The sequence below is a fragment of the Symphalangus syndactylus genome, chromosome X, assembly GCF_028878055.3.
Source record: "Symphalangus syndactylus isolate Jambi chromosome X, NHGRI_mSymSyn1-v2.1_pri, whole genome shotgun sequence".
Classification (NCBI taxonomy): Eukaryota; Metazoa; Chordata; class Mammalia; order Primates; family Hylobatidae; genus Symphalangus; species Symphalangus syndactylus.
This window is the reverse complement of record NC_072447.2, coordinates 139,906,615-139,921,104: the sequence shown is the minus strand read 5'-3', so window position 1 is coordinate 139,921,104 and position 14,490 is coordinate 139,906,615. Positions and strand designations below refer to the sequence as shown.

Below are 14,490 nucleotides of genomic sequence, written 5' to 3'. Positions count from 1 at the left end.
ACTTCCTGAGTAGCTGGGACCACAGGCACACACCACCATTCCTGGTTATGTTTTTTAAAATATTTTTTGTAGAGACAAGATTTCATCATGTTGCCCAAGCTGGTTTCAAACCCCTAGGCTTAAGTGATCTGCCTGCCTTGGCCTCCCAAAGTGCTGGGGCCATAGAAATTAGCCACTGTGCCCGGCCTATTACACTGTTTAAACCCTTCAACTTCCCATCATTCCCACAATAAAACAAATTCCTTAATATCATTTACAAGATCCTCATAAGATCTGACTGTTCCTTTCCTTTCCTTCCTGCCTGCTTCCCTCCCTCTTTTCTCTTTTCTTTGAGACAGGGTCTCACTCTGTCATCCAGGCTGGAGTGCAGTGGTTCAATGATCATGGCTCACTGCAGCCTCAACCTCCCCGGTCTCAGGTGATCCTTCAAACTCAGCCCCCCAAGCAGCTGGACTACAGGCATGTGCCACCACACCCAGCTAATTTTTTGTAGAGACAGGGTCTCACCATGTTGCCCAGACTGGCCTCAAACTGCCGGGTGCAAGGGATCCTCTCACCTTGGCCTCCCAAAGTGCTGGGATTATAGGCATAAGCCACTGCACCTGTCCTATTCCATACCTTTTTAACTTCACTACTGCCACCTAGTACCACCCTCCCTCCCTTGCCATGCTGGACTTTTCTATATTCTTTGAAGATGTCAAACTACTTCCCACTAAGGACTTTCAAACATGCTGCCACCTCTGCTTGGAACACTTGACCATCCACCTCTTCTTCAACATCACTTATTTCACAAAGCTCACCAAACCCACAATTTTTCTTTCATATGTCTCCCTTCCACTAGAATAGAAAGGTCCATAAAAACAGGGAACCTTATCTGTCTTCTTCACCACTGTGTTCCCAACACTAACACAGTGTCCAGCACAGTGTAAGCATTCTGTAAATATGAGTTGACCTGTTAAAAGTAATCTTGGGGCCAGGCGCGGTGGCTCACACCTGTAATCCCAGCACTTTGGGAGGCTAAGGCGGGTGGATCACGAGGTCAGGAGATCGAGACCATCCTGGCCAACATGGTGAAACCCCGTCTCTACTAAAAATACAAAAATTAGCTAGGTGTGGGGGTGTGCACCTGTAGTCCCAGCTACTCAGGAGGCTGACGCAGGAGAGTTGCTGGAACCCGGGAGGTGGAGGTTGCAGTGAGCCGTGATCACGCCACTGCACTCCAGCCTGGGTGACAGAGCAAGATTCCGTCTCAAAAAAAAAAAAAAAAAAAGTAATCTTGGACTGAATTGCACTATTTTTTTCCTTTTGTTTTTTTTTTAATTATACTTTAAGTTCTGGGATACATGTGCAGAACGTGCAGGTTTATTACATAGGTATACATGTGCCATGGTAGTTTGCTGCACCCATCAACCTGTCATCTACATTAGGTATTTCTCCTAATGCTATCCCGCCCCTTGCCCCCAACCCCACAACAGGCCCCAGTGTGTGATGTTCCCCTCCCTGTGCCCATATGTTCTCATTGATCAACTCCCACTTATGAGTGAGAACATGCGGTGTTTGGTTTTCTGTTCCTGTGTTAGTTTGCTGAGAATGATGGTTTCCAGCTTCATCCATGGCCCTGCAAAGGACATTAGTTCATCCTTTTTTATGGTTGCATAGTATTCCATGGTATACATGTGCCACATCTTCTTTATCCAGTCTAACATTGATTGGCATTTGGATTGGTTCCAAGTCTTTGCTATTGTGAATAGTGCTGCAGTTAACATACGTGTGCATGTGTCTTTATAGTAGAATGATTCATAATCCTTTGGGTATATACCCAGTAATGGGATTGCTGGGTCAAATGGTATTTCTGGTTCTAGATCCTTGAGGAATCGCCACATTGTCTTCCGCAATGGTTGAACTAATTTACACTCCACCAATGGTGTAAAAGCATTCCTATTTCTCCACATCCTCTCCAGCATCTGTTGTTTCCTGACTTTTTGATGATCACCATTCTAACTGGTGTGAGATGGTACCTCATTGTGGTTTTGATTTGCATTTCTCCAATAACTAGTGATGATGAGCTTTTTTTCATGTGTTTGTTGGCCGCATAAATGTCTTCTTTTGAAAAGTGTCTGTTCATATACTTTGCCCACTTTTTGATGGAGTTGTTTGTTTTCTTCTTGTAAATTTGTTTAAGTTCCTTGTAGATTCTGGATATTAGACCTTTGTCAGATGGATTGATTGCAAAAATTTTCTCCCATTCTGTAGGTTGCCTGTTCACTCTGATGATAGTTTCTTTTGCTGTGCAGAAGCTCTTTTGTTTAATTAGATCCCATTTGTCAATTTTGGCTTTTGTGGCCGTTGCATTTGGTGTTTTAGTCATGAAGTCTTTGCCCATGCCTATGTCCTGAATGGTATTGCCTAGGTTTTCTTCTAAGGTTTTTATGGTTTTAGGTCTTACATTTAAATCTTATACCATCTTGAGTTAATTTTTGTAAAAGGTGTAAAGAGGAGTCCAGTTTCAGTTTTCTACATATGGCTAGCCAGTTTTCCCCAACACCATTTATTAAATAGGGAACCCTTTCCCCATTGCTTTTGTAAGGTTTGTCAAAGATCAAATGGTTGTAGATGTGTGGTGTTATTTCTGAGGCCTCTGTTCAGTTCTATTGGTCTATGTCTAGTTTGGTACCAGTACCATGCTGTTTTGGTTACTGTAGCCTTGTAATATAGTTTGAAGTCAGGCAGTGTGATGCCTCCAGCTTAGTTCTTTTTGCTTAGGATTGTCTTGGTTCTACGGGCTCATTTTTGCTTCCATATGAAATTTAAAGTAGTTTTTTTCTAATTCTGTGAAGAAAGTCAATGGTAGCTTCATGATAGGAATAGCATTGAATCTATAAATTACTTTGGGCAGTATGGCCATTTTCATGATATTGATTCTTCCTATCTATGAGCATGGAATGTTTTTCTATTTGTTTGTGTCTTATTTCCTTGAGCAGTGGTTTGTAGCTCTCCTTGAAGATGTCCTTCACATCCCTTGTAAGTTGGATTCCTAGGTATTTTATTCTCTTTGTGGCAGCTGTGAATGGGAGTTCACTCATGATTTGGCTCTCTGTTCTTGCTGTATAGGAATGCTTGTGATTTTTGCACATTGATTTTGTATCCTGAGACTTTGCTGAAGTTGCTTAACAGCTTAAGGAGTTTTTGGGCTGAGACTATGGGGTTTTCTAAATATACAATCATGTCATCTGCAAAGAGACAATTTGACTTCCTCTCTTCCTATTTGAATACCCTTTATTTCTTTCTCTTGCCTGATTGCCCTGGCCAGCACTTGCAATACTATGTTGAATAGGAGACGTGAGAGAGGGCATCCTTGCCTTGTCCCAGTTTTCAAAGGGAATGTTTCCAGCATAGGCTGTAGGTTTGTCACAAATGGTTCTTAATATTTTGAGATACATCCCATCAATACCTAGTTTATTGAGTGTTTTTAGCATGAAGCGGTGTTGAATTTTATCGAAGGCCTTTTCTGCATCTATTGAGATAATCATGTGGTTTTTGTCATTGGTTCTATTTATGTGATGGATTGCATTTATTGATTTGCATATGTTGAACCAGCCTTGCATCCCTGGGATAAAGCCGACTTGATCGTGGTGGATAAGCTTTTTGATGTGCTGCTGGATTCGGTTTGCCAGTATTTTACTGAGGATTTTTGCATCGATGTTCATCAGGAATATTGGCCTGAAATTCTCTTTTTTTGTTGTGTCTCTGCCAGGTTATGGTATCAGGATGATGCTGGCGTCATAAAATGAGTTAGGGAGGAGTGCCTCTTTTTCTATTGTTTGGAATAGTTTCAGGAGGAATGGTACCAGCTCCTCTTTGTACCTCTGGTAGAATTTGGCTGTGAATCCGTCTGGTCCTGGACTTTTTTTGGTTGGTAGGCTATTAATTACTGCCTCAATTTCAGAACTTGTTATTGGTTTATTCAGGGATTCGACTTCTTCCTGGTTTAGTCTTGGGAGGGTGTGTGTGTCCAGGAATGTATCCATTTCTTCTAGATTTTCTAGTTTATTTGCATAGAGGTGTTTACAGTATTCTCGAAGGTAGTCTGTATTTCTGTGGGATCAGTGGTGATCTCCCATTTAACATTTTTTATTGTGACTATTTCATTCTTCTCCCTTTTCTTCTTTATTATTCTGGCTGGTGGTCTATCTATTCTGTTAATCTTTTCAAAAAACCAGCTCCTGGATTCATTGACTTTTTGGGAAGGGTTTTTCGTGTCTCTCTCTCCTTCAGTTCTGCTCTGACCTTAGTTATTTCTTGCCTTCTGCTAGCTTTTGAATTTGTTTGCTCTTGCTTCTCTAGTTCTTTTAATTGTGATGTTAGGGTGCCGATGATCTTTCCTGCTTTCTCTTGTGGGCATTTAGCACTATAAATTTCCCTCTACACACTGCTTTAGCTGTGTCCCAGAGATTCTGGTACATTGTGTCTTTGTTCTTATTGGTTTCAAATAACTTATTTCTGCCTTAATTTCATTATTTACCCAGGAGTCATTCAGGAGCAGGTTGTTCAGTTTCCAAGTAGTGGTGCGGTTTCTAGTGAGTTTCTTAATCCTGAGTTCCAATTTGATTGCACTGTGGTCTGAGAGACTGTTTGTTGTGATTGCTGTTCTTTTGCATTTGCTGAGGAGTGTTTTACTTCCAATTATGTGGTCGATTTTAGAGTAAATGCGATGTGATGCTGAGAAGAATGTATATTCTGTTCATTTGGGTGGAGAGTTCTGTAGATGTCTATCAGGTCTGCTGGGTCCAGAGCTGAATTCAAGTCCTGAATATCCTTGTCAATTTTCTGTCTCGTTGATCTAATATTGACAGCATGGAGTTAAAGTCTCCCACTACTATTGTGTGGGAGTCTAAGTCTCTTTGTAGGTCTCTAAGAACCTGCTTTATGAATCTGGGTGCTCCTGCATTGGATGCATATATATTTAGGATAGTTAGCTCTTGTTGCATTGATCCCTTTACCATTATGCAATGCCCTTCTTTCTCTTTTTTGATCTTTGTTAGTTTAAAGTCTGTTTTATCAGAGACTAGGATTGCAACGCCTTTTTTTTGTTAGTTTGTTTTCTATTTGCTTAGTAAATCTTCCTCCACCCCTTTATTTTGAGCCTATTTGTGTCTTTGCACATGAGATGGGTCTCCTAAGTACAGCACACCAATGGGTCCTGACTCTTAAACCAATTTACCAGTCTGTGCCTTTTAATTGGGGCATGTAGCCTGTTTACATTTAAGGTTAATATTGTTATGTGTGAATTTGATCCTGCCATGATACTAGCTGGTTATTTTGCCCATTAGTTGATGCCGTTTCTTCATAGTGTCGATGGTCTTTACATTTTGATATGTTTTTGCAGTGGCTGGTACCAGTTTTTCCTTTCCATATTTAGTGCTTCCTTCAGGAGCTCTTATAAGGCAGGCCTGTTGGTGACAAAATCCCTCAGCATTTGCTTGTCTGTAAAGGATTTTATTTCTCCTTCACTTATGAAGCTTAGTTTTGCTGGATATGAAATTCTGGGTTGAAAATGCTTTTCTTTAAGAATGTTGAATATTGGCCCCCACTCTCTTCTGGCTTGTAGGGTTTCTGCCGAGATCAGCTGTTAGTCTGATGGGCTTCCCTTTGTGGGTAACTCGATCTTTCTCTCTGGCTGCCCTTAACATTTTTTTCCTTCATTTCAACCTTGGTGAATCTGACAATTATGTGTCTTGGGGTTACTATTCTTGAGGAGTATCTTTGTGGTGTTCTCTGTATTTCCTAAATTTGAATGTTGGCCTGTCTTGCTAGGTTGGGGAAGTTCTCCTGGATAATACTTGAAGTGTGTTTTCCAACTTTGTTCCATTCTCCCCATCACTTTCAGGTATGCCAATCAAACGTGGGTTTGGTTTTTTCACATAGTCCCATATTTCTTGGAGGCTTTGTTTGTTCCTTTTCATTCTTTTTTCTCTAATCTTGTCTTCACACTTTATTTCATTAAGTTGATCTGCAATCTCTGATATCCTTTCTTCTGCTTGATTGATTCGGCTACTGATACTTGCGTATGCTTCATGAAGTTCTTGTGCTGTGTTTTTCAGCTCCATCAGGCCATTTATGTTCTTCTCTAAACTGGTTATTCTAGTTAGAAATTCCTCTACCCTTTTATCGAGGTTCTTAGCTTCCTTGAATTGGGTTAGAACATGCTCCTTTAGCTCAGAGGAGTTTGTTATTACCCACCTTCTGAAGCCTACTTCATCAAACTCATTCTCCATCCAGTTTTGTTCCCTTGCTGGCAAGGACTTGTGATCCTTTGGAGGAGAAGAGGCATTCTGGTTTTTGGAATTTTCAGCCTTCTTGTGCTGGTTTTTCCTCATCTTCGTGGATTTATTTACCTTTGGTCTTTGATGTTGGTGACCTTCAGATGGGGTTTTTGTGTGGACATCCTTTTATCTGATGTTCATGCTATTGTTTTCTGTTTGTTATTTTTCCTTCTAACAGTCAGGCCCCTCTTCTGCAGATCTGCTGGAGTTTGCTGGGGGTCCACTCCAGACCCTGTTTCCCTGGGTATCACCAGTGGAGGCTGCAGAACAGCAAAGATTGCTGCCTGCTCCTTCCTCTGGAAGCTTCATCCCAGAGAGGCACCTGCCAGATGCCAACTGGAGCTCTCCTGTGTGAGATGTCTGTCGACCCCTGCTGGGCGGTGTCTCCCCGTCAGGAGGCTCGGGGGTCAGGGACCCACTTGAGGAGGCAGTCTGTCCCTTAGCAGAGCTCCAGCACTGTGCTGGGAGACCCACCACTCTCTTCAGAGCCAGCAGGCAGGAACCTTTAAGTCTGCTGAAGCTGCGCTCATAGCCACCCTTTTCCCCAGGTGCTCTGTCCCAGAGAGATGGGAGTTTTATCTATAAGACCCTAACTGGGGCTGCTCCCTTTCTTTCAGAGATTCCCTGCCCAGAGAGGAGGAATCTAGAGAAAGTCTGGCTACCATGGCTTTGCAGTACTGCGGTGGGCTCCGCCCACTCTGAACTTCACAGCAGCTTTGTTTACACTGTGAGGGGAAAACCACCTACTCAAGCCTCAGTAATGGTAGACACTGCTCCCCCACCAAGCTTGAGCTTCCCAGGTCGACTTCAGATTGCTGTGCTGGCAGCAAGAATTTCAAGCCAGTGGATCTTAGCTTGCTGGGCTCCATGGGGGTGACATCCACTGAGCAAGACCACTTGGCTCCCTGGCTTCAGCCCCCTTTCCAGGGGAGTGAACAGTTCTGTCTTGCTATTGTTCCAGGAGCCACTGGGGTAAAAAAAAAAAAAAAAAAAAAAAAAAAAACTCCTGCAGCTAGCTTGGTGTCTGACCAAATGGCCACCCAGTTTTGTGCCTGAAACCCAGGGCCCTTGTGGTGTAGGCATCCGAGGGAATCTCCTGGTCTGTGGGTTGGGAAGACCATGGGAAAAGCATAGTATCTAGGCCAGAATGCACCATTCCTCACAGCAAGGTCTCTCACGGCTTCCCTTGGCTAGAGGGAGTTCCCCAACCCCTTGTGCTTCCTGAGTGAGACGATGCCCTACCCTGCTTCTGCTTGCCCTCTGTGGGCTACACCCACTGTCTAACTAGTCCCAGTGAGATGAGCTGGGTACCTCAGTTGGAAATGCAGAAATCACCTGCCTTCTGCGTTGATCTCGCTGGGAGCTGCAGACTGGAGCTGTTCCTATTCAGCCATCTTGCCCGGGAACTCAAATTGCACTATTATAATAAGAAAAAAATAAGTTCATCTGAAAGCAGGTTAGCATGAAAAGTGTGTTACAAAAAGAGAGAGTAGAATTCAGCAAACCAAGTAAGAGGCTATTGCAATGATCCAAGGACAAAGAAATAAAGGCCTGGATAAAGACTGTAGGAGTATGAAAAAAAGGAATATATGGCAACAAGAGGTTTCTAAGAAGAATAAATAGGGAAGTTATGATTGATTAGCTATAAATCATGGAGGGTGATATTGGTTTGGTTGTGTCCTACCCAAATATCACCTTGAATTGTAGTTCCCATAATCCCCATGTGTCATGGGAGGAACTCAGTGGGAGGTAACTGAATCATGGAGGTGGTTACCTCCATGCTGTTCTCCTGATAGTGAGTTCTCACGAGATCTGATGGTTTTATAAGGGGCTTTTCTCCCACTTCACTCTGCACTTCTTGCTGCTGCCATGTGAAGAACGTGTTTGCTTCCCTTTCCACCATGATTGTACGTTTCCTGAGGCCTCCCCAGCCATGCAGAGCTGTGAGTCAATTAAACCTCTTTCCTTTATAAATTACCCAGTCTCGGGTATGTCTTTATCAGCAGCATGAGAATGGGCTAATACAGAAGGGCTATGTTAAGAATTTATTCAAAATAGGTCAAGGAGATCAGAGATTAGTGATGATGGTCAAAGAGAGAAAGAAATTAAGATAAGTCAGTTTGTAGAGGAGGAAGTGCTAACTTCATTTTGGGAGCATGGTGAGTTTGCAGTACCAGTGGGACATGGAAATGTTCAGAATTCAGCCAGAGAGAGACTATGGTTAGAAATATGGGTTGGGGAGCAGTCACCATTGAGGAGATAAGTGAAGCCATAGGACTGAATGAGCTCTAAAAGGGAGAGTATAGAAAGGAAGGAATGAAATACTGATAAAAGCTAGAGTTAAGTGACAGGAAGAGGAGAGAAAACAAGAAAAGGCACAGAGTGGTACAAGGAGAATCATCCAAATGATGTTGAAATGACTTCACAAAATAGATGTTGAGTGGTATTAAATAAAGAAACCAAAGAAGGCAAAGACTAGGAAAAGTCATTTAATTTGGCAAGAGATCACCCTTTGAGAGGCAGTGTTCGATGTGGTGTGGTGACAGAATCTAGAATGCAGGTGCTGGAGCCAAGGAACAGAAAAAGATTTTTGTGGGCAATGTGACCATTCAAGAGTACATCTGTTTCAAAAGAAGCTGTTGTAATACAACGTTCCCAGAAAAAGGCAACCTGAGTCAAAGTGTTAGATAATGAAGAAAACATAAGTCTGAAATTATTGTGCTGCATACATCCAACCCGCATACTACACAAATATAAAAGCTCACTGGGCAAGGTAGAAGGAGGATCCAAAACAAAAGACATGAGGGACACAGACTGCATCTACACACAGTGATGTGGAGGACTCTCACAAGCAATATAAAGGGCAAGAAACCAGCCACGAAAGAAATCAGACAGAAAACAGTATTATTATGTGGTGTTTGTAAATCTATTTACATACAATTCAAAGATGGGCCAAATTAATCTATGCTGTTATGGGCTGAGGTGACCAGGAATCACTTTGTGCAGAAAGACCTCAAAAAACAAGCAGTAGCAGTTCACGCCACATTGAACACTGCCTCTCAAAGGGTGATTCTTGCAAAATTGAATGGCCTTTCCCTAGTCTTCACCCTTTTTGGCATCTTTAATTCCACTCAACACCTATTCTGTGAAATCATTTCAACATCATTTGGATGATTCCCCTTGTACCACTCTGTGCTTTTTCTTGTTTTCCCTCCTCTTCCTGTCACTTAACTCTAGTTTTTATCAGCATATCAATGTTTCCTTCCTACACTGTCCTTTTAGAGCTAAGTCAAGATAGTGGGTGCCCTGTGGAAAGCAAGTGGAAGTAGGCCCAACAGTGGCTTCAGGGCTGATAATCATGTACTGGTTATTGGTGGGGGTGCTAGTTACAAAGGTGTGTTCACTTTGTGATAACTCATTAAGCTGTACACTTGTGATGCGTGTGCTTTTCCGTCCACATGCTTCAATTAAAGTTTTTTTTTTTAAAAAAAAAAAGCATAAGGAGCCTACTCCTTGGACTAGAATGGTGAGAAGCTCTTAGGCTTTCAGTTTTAAATAGAACTTCTGGTGGCTGAGAGATTAGAGTAGGACTACATGGTCTCTAAAGAAGAGTAAACACTGAGCAGTTGAGTCTTTACTCAGTAAAGACTGAGCAGTTGAGACCAGTAGTACATAAGAGGTAATATATATTTTAGATATTACATAGAAAAAGGAACCACCACCAAGATGCTGGGTTTCTCAGATAATGTTTACATTTGTCTGAATGTTTTGATTTTTAACAAATGTCCATTGTTTATTTTTATACATTTGTTGAACCTGAGAGTTAAAATCAGAGAAAATCCTTGAACTTTTCCAATCAGACCTATACAAGTGATATGACTTGAGTTAAAGCCAGAACTTGACATGACGCAGGCAGAAATGCTACTTTGCTTGCGTTCAGAAGGTCCCAGAGCTCTCCAACTTCATTATTTCTCCAAGTGGAGCATTTTATAAAACATTCCATTTTTTTCCACTTGCTTCAAGCATCAATCTAGACAAAAGTTCCCATCGCATATGAATCCAAATAACAACCCCAAACGAGTAATCTTGAGAAGTATACATCTTGTCCTTCACATATAATTGCTTATATGATGACATATTTAATTAATCTAATTTTACTAATTTAAAAGTTATTCAAGTAGGTTATTTTTTATGCTTGGAGGCTGTTCAAAGGTGATTACACATAACCCTTTCTGTGCTTTGGAACATATCCCTGTTTTAAAACATTCGTAAGTGACAGTCTTGTAGCTAAGTACATAAGGTCCCTCCAGGTCCCTCAGCTTTGCAATCTTTTATCTGCAACGCATAAAAATGAACATGATGACTTTGTTCCCTTTTCCTTCCACTAATTGTTAATTGATGTTTATTACATTACGGCTATCTCCAAGATTCTTAAGAGAGTCTGAAATATACTGAGTAATTCCGTAGTTACCTATGAAAAGGAAGAAAATCAACACAATGATCATCGTGTACCCAAAGTACAAAATAGAGCTCGCAATTTCTGTGATTTGAAGTTTGGCAGAGAAGTAATGAACTGCATACGTACAAAGATAAACAGCTATAAAGCTTCTGGTTAAAAATCACCACCACCAATGATAATCCTGTAAAAAGAAGTAGAAAAAAAATGACTTTCCAGATGAAATTTTAACCATAAATGGGTTAGCAGTTATAACAAGAACATAAGATAAGCTCCATAAAATAATGGATTAAAAGGAATAAAAGAGAAACTTTTATAAGAAATTTAATAAAATATGTAATGTATGTCCTGCTTGGGGTGTCCTAACAATTGTCAACTCTTTGTTTCCAGGTATACCACATGTGCCCTCTGGGATTGGACTTTTAATGTGTGCAGGCTGACTATCATAACATTGCCTCAGCCCTGGAAGGCATTCAGTTCAGCTTCTACATACTGGCCAGAGTTGTGCTATGCCTATTGCTGCCTCAGGCTAGCCATTTTTTTAAAAGGGGGATAATATAGAAATTTAGGCTAGACCTTGTGGTTAATAAGATTTGCTTTAACTGGCTCAATTCAGGACCCATGGATGGCATGATTAAGGTCAATACTGCAGGTTGGTCTCACCCTGTTCCATGGACTCCTACTGATGATAATATTATTGCAAAGACACTGTGGCCAAGGACCATGAGGAAAGACAGTGCAGAAAAGAATTAACATAGCAGATCTGAGGCTACTATCTTTAGAAAGCCTGCTTGCAAGGTTGGCCCTTGGTTTGCATCTGGGAATTTGGGATTTAGTCATTCCCTGACTGATGTAGACTGGTTTGGTATGCCTAGACTGTACAGACAATGTGATTTATGGTGAATACTTGCTTTCCTTTGGGGAGTATGGAATTTTGTAGTTGCTAGGCAGAGGGTGCCTATGTGACTACTCCCCATAAAAACCTTGGACGCTGAAATCTCTAACGGGCTTCCCTGGGCAGAACATTGCATATTTATTACCGCATTTCTCACTGCTGGAGAAAGAAGCACACTCAGTGTGCTCTCTAATGGGAGGGAGACAACACAGGAAGGCTGTGCCTGGATTTCTCCAGGCTCCACCTGTCTTTTTCCCTCACTGATCCTATAGGCATCCTTTCCGTAGCCTACCCATGCATGCATCTGTATGCCCAGTCCCATGAGTCCTTCTAGTGAGTCACCAAACATGTGGGTAGTCTTCGGGACCCCCCAAAACATTTTCTTAGGAATAAAAACACATCCATTGTATGCTTATTGTTGTATGCCTCATTAATGATTGCTGCAGATTCTCTAAGGCAAAATGTACCATACAATTAATGTCCAGCTGATATGATTTGGCTGTGTCCCCACTGAAATCTCAACTTGAATTGTATCTCCTAGTTGTGGGAGGGACCCAGGGGGAGGTAATTGAATCATGGCGGCCTGTCTTTCCCATGCTATTCTCGTGATAGTGAATAAGTCTCATGAGATCTGATGGGTTTATCAGGAGTTTCTGCTTTTGCTTCCTCCTCATACTTCTCTTGCTACTATGTAAGAAGTGCCTTTCGCCTCCCGCCGTGATTCTGAGGCCTCCCCAGCCATGTGGAACTGTAAGTCCAATTAAACCTCTTTTTGTTCCCAGTTTCGGGTATGTCTTTACCAGCGGTGTGAAAATGAACTAATACACCAGCTAAGTATAAGTATACTACATAAGTATATTTAAGTATATATACAGTTATATTTTGTACCTCTATACCAATAGCACAAGAAGAAAATGTCTAAGACAACATGTATATAAGAATCATTCCCTGAACCTTCTATTGTCTGTCATCTTTGAAGAGTCATATTTAACCACCAAAATAAAATGGATTTAGGGGATTTAAGAGAACAATGTACACTACCAGCTCAGTTATCCAGAATGATATCGGGGAAAAATGGGACTGGGGTAAAAAGAACTACTGTGTCTGTGGTAACCAAAAGGCAATAAAATGAAAGAAGAGAAAGGATCTTTAGCCACTATCTCAAACCAACAAACCAGATTCCTGGCTTAAGCTGCAAAGAAAAAATTTAATTGTTAAAAAGAAAACATCGGCCGGGCGTGGTGGCTCATGCCTGTAATCTCAGCTCTTTGGGAAGCCAAGGCGAGTGGATCACTTGAGCCCAGGAGTTCGAGACCAGCCTGGGCAACATGGCAAAACCCCATCTCTACTAAAAACACAAAAATTAGTTGGGTGTGGTGGTGGTCACCTGTAATCCCAGCTACTAGAGAGGCTGAGGCAGGAGAATCGCTTGAACCCAGGAGGCAGAGGTTGCAATGAGCCGAGATTGCACCATGCACTCCAGCCTGGGCGACAGAGTGAAACCCTGTCTCAAAAAAAGAAAAGAAAATATCATTGAACTTGATAAATACTAAATCAGTCCCTTATTTTTTCTGTTAACTGAATATCATGCAGCAACTACAATAACCAGCCAAAGAGAAATCACTTTCTGTTTAAATTTCCCATCAAAGCAGCCTTAACGTGATAGGCACATCAAAGTCAAAATCTGTTAATAGGAAAACACAATATAAAACTGATCCCAAGTTGTAGAAACATGCAGTTATCATTTATTTCAATTCTTTTCTAAACACAGACTTCCAATTCCAATAATGCAAGTATAGAAAATGTAAGATGCATTAGCTTCTTATGGCTTTGGCTTTACCTCAGCACATAAATGAAAATAATACAGCAAAACTGTAACTTCTGAGCAAGTAATCACAAGAATTATAAAGACTAAGAAAAGGAAGCCAAACATGTAGTACAGCTAATGAGAACTGAAAATAAAAATAAGAGGTTTAAATAAACTTTAACAGTACACACAGAAAGATCAATCCAAATCTATACAATAGACAGTCACACACTTCTCTAAACCTTTTTTTTTTCTTTTTTTTTCCCCTAAACATTCAACTCTGTATTCCAAATCTCCACTTATCCATTAAGTACCAAAAAATAGTCCCTTACCTATGCAGTTTCAGAGTTTGGCCATATCTTCTCTAGTCAGAACCAGTGCTGCTAGTTACCCATGTTTCTCTGGTCATATAAGTTAGTTCTCACTTGAGACTCATCAATATCACCATAATTTTCTCCATACATATTTAAAAACATTCTCTTTAGAAATGGAAGGCTGCAAATGCCATAAATACCAACAACTACATCATAAAACAGAAAACCACAGATTCAAATACCACTTTTGCCTTAGAAAGCCTGTTGACATTCAGCTTTTCCAAATATGCCTTTATAGCACAGCACACATAATTCTATTAAATATACTTTCAAACATGCCTTTTAAAAAAATCTGTGTGTGGATTACATCTAGGTGAAACTTTGAAAGAATGCAGTTAATTCTCTTGGTTATTATAGACCTGAGCTAAGTTAGGATGATCAATGCCCATTCTAATTAATTAACTAATACTTTAGAGACAGGGTTTCACTCCATCACCCAGGCTAGAGTGCAGTGGGGTAATCACAGCTCACTGCAGTCTCAACCTCCTGAGTTCAAGTGATCCTCTTGCCTCAGCCTCTCAAGTAGCTGGAACTTACAGGCTACCATGCTTGGCTAATTTTTTAGCCAAGCACGTGCCACCATTCTTGGCTAATTTTTCATTTTATTTTATTTCATTTGTAGAGACAGGATCTTG

At 41.1% G+C, this 14,490-nt stretch overlaps 1 protein-coding gene across 1 annotated transcript in view; it reads right to left on the bottom strand.

Annotated features, from left to right (window-relative positions):
• Window positions 1-7,722: 7,722 nt before the first annotated feature.
• Window positions 7,723-14,490, bottom strand: part of LOC129475422 (transmembrane 9 superfamily member 2-like) — a 53,223-nt gene continuing 46,455 nt past the window's right edge. Inside the window, exon 5 of the mRNA XM_063634922.1 lies at window positions 7,723-7,740. The gene's annotated coding sequence lies outside the window, so the exon portion shown is untranslated. The remainder of the gene's footprint in view (window positions 7,741-14,490) is intronic.